This window comes from Arachis stenosperma, chromosome 1, assembly GCF_014773155.1.
Source record: "Arachis stenosperma cultivar V10309 chromosome 1, arast.V10309.gnm1.PFL2, whole genome shotgun sequence".
In the NCBI taxonomy this organism is placed as follows: Eukaryota; Viridiplantae; Streptophyta; class Magnoliopsida; order Fabales; family Fabaceae; genus Arachis; species Arachis stenosperma.
The window spans coordinates 106,040,402-106,059,505 of NC_080377.1; the positions used below are offsets into that span (position 1 = coordinate 106,040,402).

The 19,104-nt window shown below is 38.7% G+C and overlaps 1 non-coding gene across 1 annotated transcript; it reads left to right on the top strand.

The window, feature by feature from the left end:
- The first annotated feature begins 15,978 nt into the window (after positions 1-15,978).
- Positions 15,979-16,086, top strand: LOC130948262 (small nucleolar RNA R71). The gene has a single exon (XR_009072994.1). It is a non-coding gene; the product is annotated as a small nucleolar RNA R71 (small nucleolar RNA).
- Positions 16,087-19,104: the final 3,018 nt, after the last annotated feature.

Sequence of the window (19,104 nt, forward strand, 5' to 3'; positions counted from 1 at the left end):
CCCTAAGCACCTTGTTTTCCAGTATTACCACCGGATACATAAATGCCACAGACACATAATTGGGTGAACCTTTTCAGATTGTGACTCAGCTTTGCTAGAGTCCCCAATTAGAGGTATCCAGTGTTCTTAAGCACACTCTTTTGCTTTGGATCACGACTTTAACCACTCAGTCTCAAGCTTTTCACTTGGACCTGCATGCCACAAGCACATGGTTAGGGACAGCTTGATTTAGCCGCTTAGGCCTGGATTTATTTCCTTGGGCCCTCCTATCCATTAATGCTCAAAGCCTTGGATCCTTTTTACCCTTGCCTTTTGGTTTTAAGGGCTATTGGCTTTTTCTGCTTGCTTTTTCTTTCTCTCTTTTTTTTCGCAAGAATTTTTTTTTCCACTGCTTTTTCTTGCTTCAAGGATCAATTTCATGATTTTTCAGATCATCAATAACATTTCTCTTGTTCATCATTCTTTCAGGAGCCAACAATTTTAACATTCATAAAATTCAATATAAAAAATATGCACTGTTCAAGCATTCATTCAGAAGACAAAAAGTATTGCCACCACATATAAATAATTAGAATTTTCCTTATTAAGAACTCAAAAAAAATTAAATTGCCTCTTTATTCTAAAAAATCTACTATTTTATTCATGTTTGATGATGATGAGAAAAATAAATTATAACTTAATTGAAAATAAAATTAAAATAGATATGCTAATTACTACTACTCCTATATAACTTCTAAGGTAAAATCCTATAATAATACTATCACAGAGTTAAAGCTAGAATTAGAACTTAACAACCTGTATTTTGGGAAGCGGATGTTCCTCTAGTCTGTGGGGTGCCTTCAAGAATTAATTTCTGACGCTTTAGCTCCCTTAAGTTCACATCCTTGCTCTTTCTGTTCCCTTAGGTGCCATGATCTTAATGAGTTTTAGCTCAGTGATCATGGCAAATCACACCAAACTTACAGGCTTGCTTGTCCTCAAGCAAAAGAAAGGAAAGGAGAGGAATAGAAGGAGAGGCAGTTTCAAAAAAAAAATAAGATGAGTTGAAAAAGATTTGAAAAATATTTGGAAAATTTTTGGAATTGAAGGATGATATTTTAAAACATGTTTATGCAAGAAATTATGAATTGAAACATAAAAATTAGAAAATTTGTGAAGAAAAACGAATTTTACCTCCTCCCCACCATTCTGGCGTTAAATGCCCAAATGCTGCTTGTTTTGGGCGTTTAACGCCCAATTGCTGCTTCTCCTGGGCGTTCAACGCCCAGCTATTGCTTCTTTCTGGCGTTGAACGCCAGGAAGTCCTTTGTCACTGGGCGTTTTTCTGAACGCCCAGGACGCTGTCAATCTGGCGTTAAACGCCCAGAAGGTGCTTCTTTCTGGCATTCAACGCCAGAAGATGCTCCTTTCTGGCATTTAACGCCCAGATGGCTACCCTTACTGGCGTTGAACGCCCAGTGGGTGCTTCTTTTGGGCGTTCAACGCCCAAAATGTTTCTTACTGGCTTTTTCACGCCAGTGAGCTTCCAAATTCCCTTGTAACTCTGTGAATTCAATCAATTGCTATTTTACCTTTTGAAGATACTTTAACATATACCTGTAAAAATTAATTAGCAAAAACAAATAAAATTACATTTTGTGATTGGCTGGGTTGCCTCCCAGCAAGCGCTTCTTTATTGTCCTTAGCTGGACAGTGAGCTCTCATGGAGTCTCAGAGATAATCAGAGTAGGGTTGGGACCTCCCAACATCAAACTTAGAGTTTGAATGTGGGGGTTCAACACCAAACTTAGAGTTTGGTTGTGGCCTCCCAACACCAAACTTAAAGTTGGACTGTGGGGGCTTTAGTTGACTCTGCAGTGAGAGAAGCTTTTCATGCTTCCTCTCCATGGTTACAAAAGGAGAACCTTGTGTCTTATAGTTTGTAATGTCTGCAAACCACAGAGCTTCCTGAACAGCAAACAATTGCTCTTCCGGAAAGGTTTCAGAGATCTCAGTAGGAGGGAGGGATGCTCCTGCTACTGGTTGTATCCGGGATAGTGATCAGTTACTTGATTCTCTGTTCCTTTTCTGTCACTTATTTCTATATCAAACTCTTACAAAAGCAACACCCATCTTATGAGCCTGGGCTTTGAATCCTGCTTTGTGAGTAGATATTTAAGAGCAGCATGGTCAGTGTACACAATCACTTTTGATCCTACTAAGTAGGATCTAAACTTGTCAATGGCATAAACCACTGCAAGTAATTCTTTTTCTGTGGTTGTGTAATTTTTCTGGGCATCATTTAAAACACTGCTAGCATAATAAATGACATGCAGAAGCTTGTTATGCCTCTGTCCCAATACTGCACCAATGGTATGGTCACTGGCATCACACATTAGTTCAAAGGGTAATGTCCAGTATGGTGCAGAAATAACTGGTGCTGTGACCAGCTTAGCTTTCAGGGTCTCAAACGCCTGCAGACACTTTATGTCAAACACAAATAGCGTGTCAGCAGCTAGCAGATTGCTCAGAGGTTTTGCAATTTTTGAAAAATCCTTTATAAACCTCCTATAGAATCCTGCATGCCCCAGAAAGCTTCTGATTGCCTTAACATTGGCAGGTGGTGGTAATTTTTCAATTACTTCAACTTTAGCTTGATCCACCTCTATTCCCTTGTTTGAAATTTTATGCCCAAGGACAATCCCTTCAGTCACCATAAAGTGACATTTTTCCCAGTTTAAAACTAGGTTGGTCTCTTGGCATCTTTTCAGAACAAGTGCTAAATGGTTAAGGCAGGAGCTGAATGAGTCTCCAAATACTGAAAAGTCATCCATGAAGACTTCCAGAAATTTCTCTACCATATCAGAGAAGATAGAGAGCATGCACCTTTGAAAGGTTGCAGGTGCATTGCACAAGCCAAATGGCATCCTTCTGTATGCAAATACTCCAGATGGGCATGTGAATGCCGTTTTCTCTTGATCCTGGGGATCTACTGCAATTTGATTATAACCTGAATATCCATCCAGGAAGCAGTGGTATTCATGACCTGCTAGTCTTTCTAGCATCTGGTCTATGAATGGTAAAGGAAAATGATCCTTTCTGGTGGCTGTATTGAGCCTTCTATAATCAATACACATACGCCACCCTGTAACTGTTCTTGTAGGAACCAGTTCAATTTTTTCATTATGAACCACTGTCATGCCTCCCTTCTTAGGGACGACTTGGACAGGGCTTACCCAGGGGCTGTCAGAAATAGGATAAATAATCCCAGCCTCTAGTAATTTAGTGACCTCCTTCTGCACAACGTCCTTCATGGCTGGATTCAGCCGCCTTTGTGGTTGGACTACTGGCTTGGCGTCACCGTCCAATAGGATCTTGTGCATGCATCTGGCTGGGCTAATGCCCTTAAGATCACTGATGGACCACCCAAGAGCTGTCTTGTGTGTCCTTAGCACTTGAATTAGTGCTTCCTCTTCCTGTGGCTCTAAGGTAGAGCTTATGATTACAGGAAAGGTATCACCTTCTCCCAAAAATGCATATTTCAGGGATGGTGGTAATGGATTGAGCTCGGGTTTGGGAGGTTTCTCCTCTTCATGAGGGATTTTCAGAGGTTCTATTATTCTCTCTGATTCCTCCAAATCAGGCTGAACATCTTTAAAGATGTCCTCTAGCTCTGATTCGAGACTCTCAGCCATATTGACCTCTCTTACCAGAGAGTCAATGATATCAACACTCATGCAGTCATCTGGTGTGTCTGGATGTTGCATGGCTTTGGCAACATTCAACTTGAACTCTTCCTCATTGACTCTCAGGGTTACTTCCCCTTTTTGGACGTCAATGAGGGTTCGGCCAGTTGCTAGGAAAGGTCTTCCTAGAATGAGAGTTGCACTCTTGTGCTCCTCCATTTCCAGCACCACAAAGTCAGTAGGAAAGGCAAATGGCCCAACCTTGACAATCATGTCTTCAATCACGCCTGATGGGTATTTAATGGAGCCATCAGCAAGTTGAAGACATATCCGGGTTGGTTTGACTTCTTCAGTCAAACCAAGCTTTGTGATAATAGATGCAGGTATTAAGTTGATACTTGCCCCAAGATCACATAGAGCCTGCTTGGTACAATTACCCTCTAATGTGCATGGTATCATAAAGCTCCCGGGATCTTTAAGCTTCTCAGGTAAGCTTTTCAGAATGACTGCACTGCATTCTTCAGTGAGGTAAACTTTTTCAGTTTCCCTCCAATCCTTCTTATGACTTAAGATCTCTTTCATGAACTTAGCATAAGAGGGTATTTGCTCAAGTGCTTCTACAAACAGAATCTTTATTTCAAGAGTCCTGAGATAGTCTGCAAAGCGGGCAAATTGCTTATCCTGTTTCGCTTGGCGGAGTTTTTGAGGATAAGGCATTTTGGCTTTATATTCCTCAACCTTAGTTGCTGCAGGTTTATTACCTACAGAAGTGGGTTGGGAAGCCTTTTTAGAAGGGTTGTTATCAGAACTTGTATGTGACTGATCCCCCACTGGCATTTGAATGCCAGGGGTGGAAGCTGGAGTGGCGTTAAACGCTAACTCCTTATCTGTTACTGGCGTCTGAACGCCAGAACTGTGCTCCCTTTGGGCGTTCAACGCCGGATTCATGCTTGTTTCTGGCGTTAAACGCCAGGAATGAGCATGGTCTGGGCGTTCAGCGCCAGCCTTATTCCTCTCTGGGCTCTGATTATCCTCAGAGGGATTTTGAGTAGCCATTTGTTCATTTCTTGGCTTCCTGCTGCTTTGAAGTGAGGTATTTAATGTTTTCCCACTTCATAATTGAACTGCTTGGCATTCTTTTGCTATTTGTTTTGACAGTTGCTTTTCTGTTTGCTTTAACTGTACTTCCATATTCCTGTTGGCCATTCTTGTTTCCTGTAGTATTTCTTTGAAATCGGCTAGCTGCTGAGTTAGAAAGTCTAATTACTGATTGAATTCATTAGCCTGATCTACAGGACTGAGCTCAGCAGTTACTGTTTTAGCTTCTTCTTTCATAGAAGATTCACTACTTAGGTACAGATGCTGATTTCTGGCAACTGTATCAATAAGCTCTTGAGCTTCTTCAATTGTCTTTCTCATATGTATAGATCCACCAGCTGAGTGGTCTAGAGAAATCTGAGCTTTTTCTGTAAGCCCATAGTAGAAGATGTCTAATTGCACCCACTCTGAAAACATTTCAGAGGGGCATTTTCTTAGCATCTCTCTGTATCTCTCCCAGGCATCATAAAGGGATTCATTATCTCCTTGTTTGAAGCCTTGGATGCTTAACCTTAGCTGTGTCATCCGTTTTGGAGGGAAATAGTGATTCAGGAATTTTTCTGACAGCTGTTTCCATGTCTTTATGCTGTTCTAAGGTTGGTTATTTAACCACCTCTTAGCTTGATCTTTTACAGCAAATGGAAACAGTAATAATCTGTAGACATCCTGATCTACTTCCTTATCATGTACTGTGTCAGCAATTTGCAAAAATTGTGCCAGAAACTCTGTAGGTTCTTCCTGTGGAAGACCGGAATACTGGCAGTTTTGCTGCACCATGATAATGAGCTGAGGATTCAACTCAAAGCTACTAACTCCAATGGAGGGTATACAGATACTACTCCCATATGAAGCAGTAGTGGGGTTAGCATATGACCCCAGAGTCCTCCTGGACTGTTCATTTCCACTTAGTTCCATGATGGAATAAAAGAGATGGTATGTATGTTGATATTATTTATTTTATAGAAGTGGAATAAATAAAAACGGAATATATAAAAAAAATTTTTGAAAATATTTTGTGAAAATTTTTTTTTTCAAAAAATTTTGAAATTGAAATCTGAATTTTTATATAAAAATTTCGAAAATGTAGTTTAAAATTAGTTAGAAAAGATATAAAAGTTTTTTGAATTTTGAATTTTATGATGAAAGAGAAAAACACATAAAAGACACAAGACTTAAAATTTTTAGATCTAATGCTCCTTATTTTCGAAAATTTTGGAGGGAAAACACCAAGAAATACCAAACTTAAAAATTTTAAGATCAAAACACAAGAAAGACTCAAGAACACCAAGAACAAAAGAAAGAACACCAAACTTAAAATTTTTAGAAAACTTCACTCAATTTTTGAAAATTGAAGAAAAATTAGCAATAAAACACCAAACTTAAAGTTTGGCACAAGATTAAATCAAGAAAAATTATTTTTTTTAAAAGAAGTTTTGAAATAAAGATACCCAATTACCAAGAACATAGACCAACACTCTAGCCAATTGGGCAGAAAAAGGTAACAATTGTTCTGAGCAGGTATATTTCTTTTTTGGAAGACTAATGCTTTGGATTAGTACAAGAAAAACAAGAAAAGACACAGAACAAGAAAAACTCAAGATCAAACAAGAAAAATAAACAAGAACAACTTGAAGATCAATGAAGAGCAAAGAACACAAGTTCGAAAATTTTAAAGAAAAATATCAAATATGTAATTGACACCAAACTTAGAACAAGACACTAAACTCACGAAAAATTAACAATAAATAAAGAAAAATAAATTTTTTTTTTGCAAAGAAATTTTTGAAAAGAAACTATCCTATCAGAATTTAATGACTCTATAACAATAAAAATAAATTATTCCTAATCTAAGAAATAAAATAAACCTTTAGTTGTTCAAACTCGAATAAGCCCCAGCAACCGCGCCAAAAACTTGGTGCACGAATTTGCAATCCGTACAACTAACCAGCAAGTGCACTGGGTCGTCCAAGTAATACCTTACGTGAGTAAGGGTCGATCCCACGGAGATTATTGGTTTGAAGCAAGCTATGTTTATTTTATTATTCTTAGTTAGGATATCAATAAAAATTATCAGTTGGAATTATTAGAAAAATAAAAGAGTGTGAAATAATTACTTGTTATGCAGTAATGGAGAATATGTTGGAGTCTTGGAGATGCTTTGTCTGATTTATTCCTGTAATATAATATTCAATCCATGGAAAAGTGCAAAGTTCCCTCCATGGCAAGCTGTATGTAGGGTGTCACCGTTGTCAATGGCTACTTCCCATCCTCTCAGTGAAAATGGTCCAAATGCTCTGTCACAGCACGGCTAATCATCTGTCGGTCCTCAATCAGGTTGGAATAGAATCCAGTGATTCTTTTGCGTCTGTCACTAACGCCCAGCCTTCAGGAGTTTGAAGCTCATCAGAGTCATTCAATCCCGGAATCCTACTCGGAATACCACGGACAAGGTTTAGACTTTCCGGATTCTCATGAATGCCGCCATCAATCTAGCTTATACCACGAAGATTCTGATTAAAGAATCTAAGAGAAGCTCAATCAATCTGATGTAGAACGGAGGTGGTTGTCAGACACACGTTCATGGATTGAGGAAGGTGATGAGTGTCACGGATCATCACCTTCTTCATAATTAAGCGCGAATGAACATCTTAGATAGGAACACACACGTTTGAATGGAGAAATAGAAACAATTGCATTAATTCATCGAGACGCTGCAGAGCTCCTCATCCCCAACAATGGAGTTTAGAGACTCATGCCATCAAAGTGTATAAAATTCAGATCTGAAAATGTCATGAGGTACAAAATAATTCTCTAAAAGTTGTTTAAATAGTAAACTAGTAACCTAGGTTTGCAAGATATGAGTAAACTAAGATAATTGGTGCAGAAATCCACTTCTGGGGCCCACTTGGTGTGTGCTGGGGCTGAGACTAAAGCTATCCCCGAACTGAGGCTTTTCTTGGAGTTGAACTCCAAGATATAACGTGTTTTGGGCGTTCAACTCCGGATCATGACGTGTTTCTGGCGTTTAACTCCAGACAGCAGCATGTACTTGGCGTTCAACGCCAAGTTACGTCATCTATCTTCGCGCAAAGTATGAACTATTATATGTTGCTGGAAAGCCCTGGATGTCTACTTTCCAACGCCATTGAGAGCGCACCAATTGGACTTCTGTAGCTTCAGAAAATCCATTTCGAGTGCAGGGAGGTCAGGATCCAACAGCATCAACAGTCCTTTTTCAGCCTAACTCAGAATTTTGCTCAGCTCCCTCAATTTCAGCCAGAAAATACCTGAAATCACAGAAAAACACAAAAAATCATAGTAAAGTCCAGAAATATGATTTTTTCCTAAAAACTAATAAAATTATATTAAAAACTAATTAAAACATGCTAAAATCTACATGAAAATACCCTAAAAAAGCTTATAAAATATCCGCTCATCAACCGCGCAGAATGGAGAAATCGCAATGACGCGATCGCGTGCCTGACGCGAACGCGTGGACTGGAATATGCACAAATGACGCGAACGCGTGGACGACGCGGACGCGTCACATGCGCGATATGCAATAATACAGAAAATGCTGGTTACAATTTCTGGGCTGTTTTTTACCCAGTTTCCAACCCAGAAAACACAGATTAGAAGCTGTAGAATGGACAAATCAAGTGGTCCCCACCCATCAACTGAAGATCTGTTAATTAATTCAAATTTAAATTCAAATCTTATCTTTTAGGAAAAGATATTATTTTTAATTTTTTATTTTAAACCTATTAGGATTAGTAATAAATAGAAACTCTGTACATTTAGACAGGGAGCAGATTGTTACCAGAACCCTTATTTTTCTTCTCTGAACCATGAGCAGCTAATCCTTCATTGTTATGGTTAGGAGCTCTGTCTATTTGTATGGATTTATTCGTTTGATCTTTCTAATTTAATTCATGTCTTGATTTATATTTCAATAATTGTTTTCGCTCTTTACTTTATGAATATGGGTGGAACGGAAGTATGACCCATGTTCTAATTGAGTTCTTGTAAAACTTGGAAAAGCTCTTTACTTGAACAACAGCTTGAAAACATATTATACTGAATTTCTAATTGTTTGTATTTAACGGGATACGTGACATGTAATCCCTTTATTTTTGGATAATTAGAATTCTTTTGGCATATAAACTAGAAATTGATCATCACCCTCTAATTGGAATTAATTGACCAAGGAATTGGTAATTAATGAATTTTAGAGAAGACTAGGAAGGTCTAAGGAATTAGGGCCTAGTCACATATATTTTTCCATGAAATTATATCTTGCATGATTAAATTAGTTAGTGATAAAAATAAATCTGGAAAATAGATAACTCCGAAACCTTAACTACTTTCTCAACCTTTTATTCCCAACTCATTTATTTGTCTATCCTTTTGATATTCTAAGTTCGAACTTAAACCTTTTGAACATCTCAAAACCAATTTTTGCTTGCCTAACTAACCCAATCAATCAATCATTGTTGCTTGATCCATCAATCCTCCTGGGATCGACCCTTACTCACGTAAGGTATTACTTGGTACGACCTGTTGCACTTGCCGGTTAGTAAGTGCGGGTTATAAAATTCCGCACCAGGTTTTTGGCGCCGTTGCCGGGGATTGATTGTGATTAACAACTATTAGTTTTTTGATTGCTTAGATTAGGCATTTTAGTTTTAATTTTTATTTAAATATTGTTTTATTATTTTTCAAAAAAAAAGAGAAAAAATTTTTTTTACGTTAATATTTTTTCTTTTTTTTTACAATTCCTTTTTTTTTCTTTTTTCTTTCTTTTGTTCCCCCCTCCCCTGTCACGTTTCCTTATTTTTTTTCTTTTTTTTCTTTTATTAAAAAAAATAAATAAATAAAATAAAATAAAATAAAATTTCAAAAAAGTTTTTAAATAAATAAATAGCACCAATATTTTTCTTAATTTCTGAAATTAAGTTTGGTGTTACCTATTTATTATTTTTTTTCTCTATTTATTTATTTATTTTATTTAGTATGTTTTATTTTTTTCTTTACACAGGTTACTGGTGCACGAAATTGTGATCATCAATGGCGCCATCAAGATGGTACGCTCAATTGCAATCTCAACTCTTTATCACAACTTCGCACAACTAACCAGCAAGTGCACTGGGTCGTCCAAGTAATAAACCTTACGCGAGTAAGGGTCGATCCCACGGAGATTGTTGGTATGAAGCAAGCTATGGTCACCTTATAAATCTCAGTCAGGTAGATTCAAATGGTTGTGGAGGATTTATGAATAAAGCATAAAATAAAGATAGAGATACTTATGTAATTCATTGGTGAGAATTTCAGATAAGCGTATGGAGATGCTTTGTCCCTTCCGTCTCTCTGCTTTCCTACTGTCTTCATCCAATCCTTCTTACTCCTTTCCATGGCAAGCTATATGCTGGGCATCACCGTTGTTAGTGGCTACAGTCCCGTCCTCTCAGTGAAAATGTTCAACGCGCTCTGTCACAGCACGGCTAATCATTTGTCGGTTCTCAATCAGGTTGGAATAGAATCCAGTGATTTTTTTGCGTCTGTCACTAACGCCCAACCTTCAGGAGTTTGAAGCTCGTCACAGTCATTCAATCCTTGAATCCTACTCAGAATACCGCAGACAAGGTTTAGACTATCCGGATTCTCTTGAATGCCACCATCAATTCTAGCTTATACCATGAAGATTATGATTAAGGAATCCAAGAGATATCCACTCAATCTAAGGTAGAACGGAGGTGGTTGTCAGGCACACGTTCATAGGTGAGAATGATGATGAGTGTCACGAATCATCACATTCATAAAGTTGAGGAACAAGTGATATCTTAGAACAAGAATAAGCCGGATTAAATAGAAGAACAATAGTAATTGCATTAATACTCGAGGTACAGCAGAGCTCCACACCTTAATCTATGGTGTGTAGAAACTCCAGCGTTGAAAATACATAAGAACAAGGTCTAGGCATGGCCGAATGGCTAGCCTCCCAAAGAGGGTTCAATCATAAAAACATGATCAAAAGATTCTAAGATTGAAAGATGAAAATACAATAGCAAAAGGTCCTATTTGTAGAGAACTAGTAGCCTAGGGTTTACAGAAATGAGTAAATGACATAAAAATCCACTTTCGGGCCCACTTGGTGTGTGCTTGGGCTGAGCATTGAAGCTTTCATGTGTAGAGACTTTTCTTGGAGTTAAACGCCAGCTTTTGTGCCAGTTTGTGTGTTTAACTCCCATTCTTGTGCCAATTCCGGCGTTTAACGCCGGGCAGTTTTGAGCTGATTTGGAACGCCGGTTTGGGCCATCAAATCTCGGGCAAAGTATGGACTATTATACATTTCTGGAAAGCCCAGGATGTCTACTTTCCAATGCAATTGAGAGCGCGCCAATTGGGCTTCTGTAGCTCTAGAAAATTCACTTTGAGTGCAGGGAGGTCAGAATCCAACAACATCTGCAGTCCTTTTCAGCCTCTGAATCAGATTTTTGCTCAGGTCCCTCAATTTCAGCCAGAAAATACCTAAAATCACAGAAAAATACACAAACTCATAGTAAAGTCCAGAAAAGTGAATTTTAACTAAAAACTAATAAAAATATAATAAAAACTAACTAAAACATACTAAAAACATACTAAAAACAATGCCAAAAAGCGTATAAATTATCCGCTCATCACAACACCAAACTTAAATTGTTGCTTGTCCCCAAGCAACTGAAAATCAAATAAGATAAAGAGAAGAGAATATGCAATGAATTCCAAAAACATCTTTGAAGATCAGTATTAATTAGATGAGCGGGGCTTTTAGCTTTTTGCCTCTGAACAGTTTTGGCATCTCACTCTATCCTTTGAAATTCAGAATGATTGGCTTCTATGGGAACTCAGAATCCAGATAGTGTTATTGATTCTCCTAGTTAAGTATGATGATTCTTGAACACAGCTACTCTATGAGTCTTGGCCGTGGCCCAAAGCACTCTGTCTTCCAGTATTACCACCGGTTACATACATGCCACAGACACATAATTGGGTGAACCTTTTCAGATTGTGACTCAGCTTTGCTAGAGTCCCCAACTAGAGGTGTCCAGGGTTCTTAAGCACACTCTTTTTGCCTTGGATCACGACTTTATTTTTTTTCTTTTTCTTTTTCCTTTTTTTTGTATTCACTGCTTTTTCTTGCTTCAAGAATCATTTTTATGATTTTTCAGATCCTCAGTAAGATGTCTCCTTTTTTCATCATTCTTTCAAGAGCCAACATTCATGAACAAAAAATTCAAAAGACATATGCACTGTTCAAGCATACATTCAGAAGTCAAAGTCTTGCCATCACATCAAAATAATTAATCTGTTATAAAATTCAAAATTCATGCAATTCTTCTCTTTTTCAATTAAGAACATTTTTCATTTAAGAAAGGTGATGGATTCATAGGACATTCATAACTTTAAGGCATAGACACTAAGACACTAATGATCATAAGACACAAACATAAGCATGAAAATTCAAAAAACAGAAAAATAAAGAGCAAGGAGATTAAAGAACGGGTCCACCTTAGTGATGGCGGCTTGTTCTTCCTCTTGAAGATCTTATGGAGTGCTTGAGCTCCTCAATGTCTCTTCCTTGCCTTTGTTGCTCCTCTCTCATGATTCTTTAATCTTCTCTAATTTCATGGAGGAGGATGGAATGTTCTTGGTGCTCCACCCTTAGTTGTCCCATGTTGGAACTCAATTCTCCTAGGGAGGTGTTGATTTGCTCCCAATAGTTTTGTGGAGGAAAGTGCATCCCTTGAGGTATCTCAGGGATTTCATGATGAGTGGGATCTCTTCTTTGCTCCATCCTTTTCTTAGTGATGGGCTTGTCCTCATCAATGAGGATGTCTCCCTCTATGTCAATTCCAACTGAATAACAGAGGTGACAAATGAGATGATGAAAGGCTAACCTTGCCAAGGTAGAGGACTTGTCTGCCACCTTATAAAGTTCTTGGGCTATAACCTCATGAACTTCTACTTCCTCTCCAATCATGATGCTATGAATCATGATAGCCCGGTCTATAGTAACTTCGGACCGGTTGCTAGTGGGAATGATTGGGCGTTGGATAAACTCCAACCATCCCCTAGCCACGGGCTTGAGGTCATGCCTTCTCAGTTGAACCGGCTTTCCTCTTGAATCTCTCTTCCATTGAGCGCCCTCTTCACAAATGTCTATGAGGACTTGGTCCATCCTTTGATCAAAGTTGACCCTTCTAGTGTAGGGGTGTTCATCTCCTTGCATCACGGGCAAGTTGAATGCCAACCTTATTTTTTCCGGACTAAAATCTAAGCATTCCCCCCGAACCATTGTAAGCCAATTCTTTGGGTCCGGGTTCACACTTTGATCATGGTTCTTGGTGATCCATGCATTGGCATAGAACTCTTGAACCATTAAGATTCCGACTTGTTGAATGGGGTTGGTAAGAACTTCCTAACCTCTTCTTCGGTCTCATGTCGGATCTCTGGATATTCACTCTTTTTGAGTTTGAAAGGGACTTCGGGGATCACCTTCTTCAAGGCCACAACTTCATAGAAGTGGTTTTGATGCACCCTTGAGATGAATCTCTCCATCTCCCATGGCTCGGAGGTGGAAGCTTTTGCCTTCCCTTTCCTCTTTCTAGAGGTTTCTTCGACCTTAGATGCCATAAATGGTTATGGAAAAACAAAAAGCAATGCTTTTACCACACCAAACTTAGAAGGTTTGCTCGTCCTCGAGCAAAAGAAGAAAGAAGAGAGTAGAGAAAGAAGAAATAGAGGAGATGGAGGTGGCTCTGTGGTTCGGCCAAGGGGAAGAAGTAGTGTTTAGGTTGTGTGAAAATAAAGGAGTGAAGATGGGTTTATATAGGAGTGTAGAGGGGGTGTATGGTTCGGCCATTATGGGTGGGTTTGGGAGGGAAAGTGGTTTGAATTTGAATGGTGAGGTAGGTGGGGTTTTATGAAGGATGGATGTGAGTGGTGAAGAGAATAGTGGGATTTGATAGGTGAGGGGTTTTTGGGGAAGAGGTATTGAGGTGATTGGTGAATGGGTGAAGAAGAGAGAGAGTGGTGGGGTAGATGGGGATCCTGTGGGGTCCACAGATCCTGAGGTGTCAAGGATAATTCATCCCTGCACCAAGTGGCGAGCAAAAATGCTCTTTATGCCAATTCTGGTGTTAAACGCCGGGCTAGTGACCATTTCTGGTGTTTAACACCAACTTCTTGCCCTTTCCTGGTGTTTAACGCCAGTCTGGTGCCCCTTTCTGGCGTTAAACGCCCATTTGCTGCCATTACTGGCGTTTAAACGCCAGCAACGTTTTCCTCCAGGTTGTGCTATTTTTCTTTCTGTTTTTCATTCTGTTTTTGCTTTTTCAATTGATTTTGTGACTTCCCATGATCATCAACCTACAAAAAACATAAAATAACAAAGGAAAATAGATAAATATAACATTGGGTTGCCTCCCAACAAGCGCTTCTTTAATGTCAGTAGCTTGACAATGGGCTCTCATGGAGCCTCACAGATGGTCAGAGCAATGTTGGAACCTCCCAACACCAAACTTAGAGTTTGAATGTAGGGGTTCAACACCAAACTTTGAAGTTGGTTGTGGCCTCCCAACACTAAACTTAGAGTTTGACTGTGGGGGCTCCGCTTGACTCTGTTTTGAGAGAAGCTCTTCATGCTTCCTCTCCATGTTTACAGAGGGATATCCTTGAGCCTTAAACACAAGGGATTCTTCATTCACTTGAATGATCAATTCTCCTCTGTCAACATCAATCACAGCCTTTGCTGTGGCTAGGAAGGGTCTGCCAAGGATGATGGATTCATCCATGCACTTCCCAGTCTCTAGGACTATAAAATCAGCAGGGATGTAATGGTCTTCAACCTTTACCACAACATCCTCTACAAGTCTATAAGCTTGTTTTCTTGAATTGTCTGTCATCTCTAGTGAGATTCTTGCAGCTTGTACCTCAAAGATCCCTAGCTTCTCCATTACAGAGAGAGGCATGAGGTTTATACTTGACCCTAAGTCACACAGAGCCTTCTTAAAGGTCATGGTGCCTATGGTACAAGGTATTGAGAACTTCCCAGGGTCCTGTCTCTTTTGAGTTATTTCTGCCTAGACAAGTTATCCAGTTCTTTGGTGAGCAAAGGGGGTTCATCCTCCCAAGTCTCATTACCAAATAACTTGTCATTTAGCTTCATGATTTCTCCAAGGTACTTGGCAACTTGCTCTTCAGTGACATCTCCATCCTCTTCAGAGGAAGAATACTCACCAGAGCTCATGAATGGCAGAATTAAATCTAATGCAATCTCTAATGTCTCATTATGAGCCTCAGTTTCCCATGGTTCCTCATTAGGGAACTCATTGGAGGCCAGTGGACGTCCATTGAGGTCTTCCTCAGTGGCGATCACTGCCTCTTCCTCCTATCCAAGTTCGGCCATGTGGGTCATGTTAATGGCCTTGCATTCTCCTTTTGGATTCTCTTCTGTATTGCTTGGAAGAGTACTAGGAGGGAGTTCAGTACTTTTCTTGCTCAGCTGTCCCACTTGTGCCTCCAAATTCCTAATGGAGGACCTTGTTTCAGTCATGAAACTTTGAGTGGTTTTGATTAGATCAGAGACCATGGTTGCTAAGTCAGAATGGCTCTGCTTAGAATTCTTTGTCTGTTGCTGAGAATGTGATGGAAAAGGCTTGCCATTGCTAAACCTGTTTCTTCCACCATTATTGTTGTTGAAACCTTGTTGAGGTCTCTGTTGATCCTTCCATGAGAGATTTGGATGATTTCTCCATGAAGGATTATAGGTGTTTCCATAGGGTTCTCCCATGTAGTTCACCTCTTCCATTGAAGGGTTCTCAAGATCATAAGCTTCTTCTTTAGATAAAGCGTCCTTAGTACTGCCTGGTGCAGCTTACATTCCAGACAGACTTTGAAAAATCATATTGACTTGCTGAGTCAATATTTTGTTCTGAGCCAGTATGGCATTCAGAGTATCAATTTCAAGAACTCCTTTCTTCTGATTCGTTCCATTGTTCACAGGATTCCTTTTAGAAGTGTACATGAATTGGTTATTTGCAACCATTTCAATTAGTTCTTGAGCTTCTGCAGGCATCTTCTTCAGATGAAGAGATCCTCCAGCAGAGCTATCCAATGACATCTTGGACAGTTCAGACAGACCATCATAGAAGATATCTATGATGCTCCATTCAGAAAGCATATCAGAGGGACACTTTCTGATCAATTGTTTGTATCTTTCCCAAGCTTCATAGAGGGATTCACCTTCCTTCTGTCTGAAGGTTTGGACTTCCACTCTAAGCTTACTCAATTTTTGAGGTGGAAAGAACTTTGCCAAGAAGGCATTAACTAGCTTTTCCCAAGAGTTCAGGCTTTCTTTAGGTTGTGAGTCCAACCATATCCTAGCTCTGTCTCTTACAGCAAAAGGGAATAGCATAAGTCTGTAGACCTCAGGGTCAACCCCATTAGTCTTGACAGTGTCACAGATTTGCAAGAATTCAGCTAAAAACTGATGAGGATCTTCCAATGGAAGTCCATGGAACTTGCAATTCTGTTGCATTAGAGAAACTAATTGAGGCTTAAGCTCAAAGTTGTTTGCTCCAATGGCAGGGATAGAGATGCTTATCCCATAGAAGTCGGGAGTAGGTGTAGTAAAGTCACCAAGCACCTTCCTTGCATTGTTGGCATGGTTGTTGTTTTCGGCTGCCATGTCTTCTTCTTTGAAGATTTCTGTTAGGTCCTCTACAGAGAGTTGTGCTTTAGCTTCTCTTAGCTTTCGCTTCAAGGTCCTTTCAGGTTTAGGGTCAACCTCAACAAGAATGCTTTTGTCTTTGTTCCTGCTCATATGAAGGAGAAGAGAACAAGAAAGTATGAAATCCTCTATGTCACAGTATAGAGATTCCTTGAGGTGTCAGAGGAAAAGAAAAATAGAAGGAAGAGGTAGAAGAATTCGAACTTATCAAGAAAAATAGAGTTCAAATTGTGCATTGAGGAAGATTGTTAGTCCATAAATAGAAGGATGTGAGAAGAGGGGAAGAAATTTTCGAAAATAAATTAAAAAGATTTTAAAAACATTTTGAAAAAAAATACTAATTGATTTTAGAAAACTAAGAGTGGAAAAGAAATCAAGTGATTTTTGAAAAAGATTTTGAAATAAGAAATTAAAAAGATATGATTGAAAACTATTTTGAAAAAGATGTGATTAGTAAGATATGATTGAGAAGATATGATTTGAAAAACAATTTAAAAAGATTTGATTTTAAAAAATGATAACCTGCCTAACAAGAAAGATATGATTCAGACATTAAACCTTTCTCAACAGAAAAGGCAACATACTTGAAATGTTGAATCAAATCATTAATTGTTAGCAAGTATTTTTGAAAATGGAAAGAAATTGATTTTAAAAATATATGATTGAAAAGATATGATTTGAAAAAGATTTGTTTTTGAAAAATTTTGAAAACTTGAAAAAAAATTTGAATTAAAAACAGAATCTTCCCTCTTGTGCCATCCTGGCGTTAAACGCCCAGAATGGTATACATTCTGGCGTTTAACGCCCAAAACACTACCTTTTTGGGCGTTAAACACCCAGCCAGGTACCCTGGCTGGCGTTTAAACGCCAGTTTTCCTTCCTCACTGGGCGTTTTGAACGCCCAACCTTTTTCTGTGTAATTCCTCTGCTGTATGTTTTGAATCTTCAATTCTCTATATTATTGACTTGAAAAGACACAAATTAAAAATTTTTTGGATTTTTAATAATGAGGAATAATCAAAATCCAACTAAAATCAAATAAACAATGCATGCAAGACACCAAACAAAGAAGTTTGTATACTATTGACACTAACAAAATGAGAATACATATGAGAAACAACAAAACACTCAAGACAAGAGAATTTAAAGATCAGAACAAGGAAATCATCAAGAACAATTTGAAGATTAATTAAGACACATGAATGAATTCGAAAAATGCAAGAAGAACAGAAACATGCAATTGACACCAAACTTAAAATGAGACACTAGACTCAACAAGAAACATACAATATTTTTGGTTTTTTATGATTTTCTAATTTTTTTTTATTTTTTCGAAAATTGATTGAAAAAAAAAAGAAAATAAGGGTATCAAAATTCTTAATGAGAATTCCAGGAATCATGCAATGTTAGTCTAAAGCTTCAGTCTAAAGAAATTATACATGGCTAGCTAAACTTCAGCAGGACATTGCATTCAAGAGCTAAATTGATGAGAATCAATCAGCTTTGGTGATGATAAGAACATCACCTTGAAACACTAGAATTCATTCTTAAGAACTCTGAAGAAAAATACCTAAGCTAAGCAATAAGATAAACCGTCAGTTGTCCAAACTCAAACGATCCCCGGTAACGGCGCCAAAAACTTGGTGCACAAAATTGTGATCATCAATGGCGCCATCAACATGGTACGCTCAATTGCAATCTCAACTCTTTATCACAACTTCGCACAACTAACCAGCAAGTGCACTGGGTCGTCCAAGTAATAAACCTTACGCGAGTAAGGGTCGATCCCACGGAGATTGTTGGTATGAAGCAAGCTATGGTCACCTTGTAAATCTCAGTCAGGCAGATTCAAATTGTTATGGAGGATTTATGAATAAAGCATAAAATAAAGATAGACATACTTATGTAATTCATTGGTGAGAATTTCAGATAAGCGTATGGAGATGCTTTGTCCCTTCCGTCTCTCTGCTTTCCTACTGTCTTCATCCAATCCTTCTTACTCCTTTCCATGGCAAGCTGTATGTTGGGCATCACCGTTGTCATTGGCTACAGTCCCGTCCTCTCAGTGAAAATGTTCAACGCGCTCTGTCACAGCACGGCTAATCATCTGTCGGTTCTCAATCAGGTTGGAATAGAATCCAGTGATTCTTTTGCGTCTGTCACTAGCGCCCAACCTTCAGGAGTTTGAAGCTCATCATAGTCATTCAATCCTTGAATCCTACTCAGAATACCACAGACAATGTTTAGTCCTTCCGGATTCTCTTGAATGCCGCCATCAATTCTAGCTTATACCACGAAGATTCTGATTAAGGAATCCAAGAGATATCCACTCAATCTAAGGTAGAACGGAGGTGGTTGTCAGGCACACGTTCATAGGTGAGAATCATGATGAGTGTCACGGATCATCACATTCATCAAGTTGAGGAACAAGTGATATCTTAGAACAAGAATAAGCCGGATTGAATAGAAGAACAATAGTAATTGCATTAATACTCGAGGTACAGCAGAGCTCCACACCTTAATCTATGGTGTGTAGAAACTCCACCGTTGAAAATACTTAAGAACAAGGTC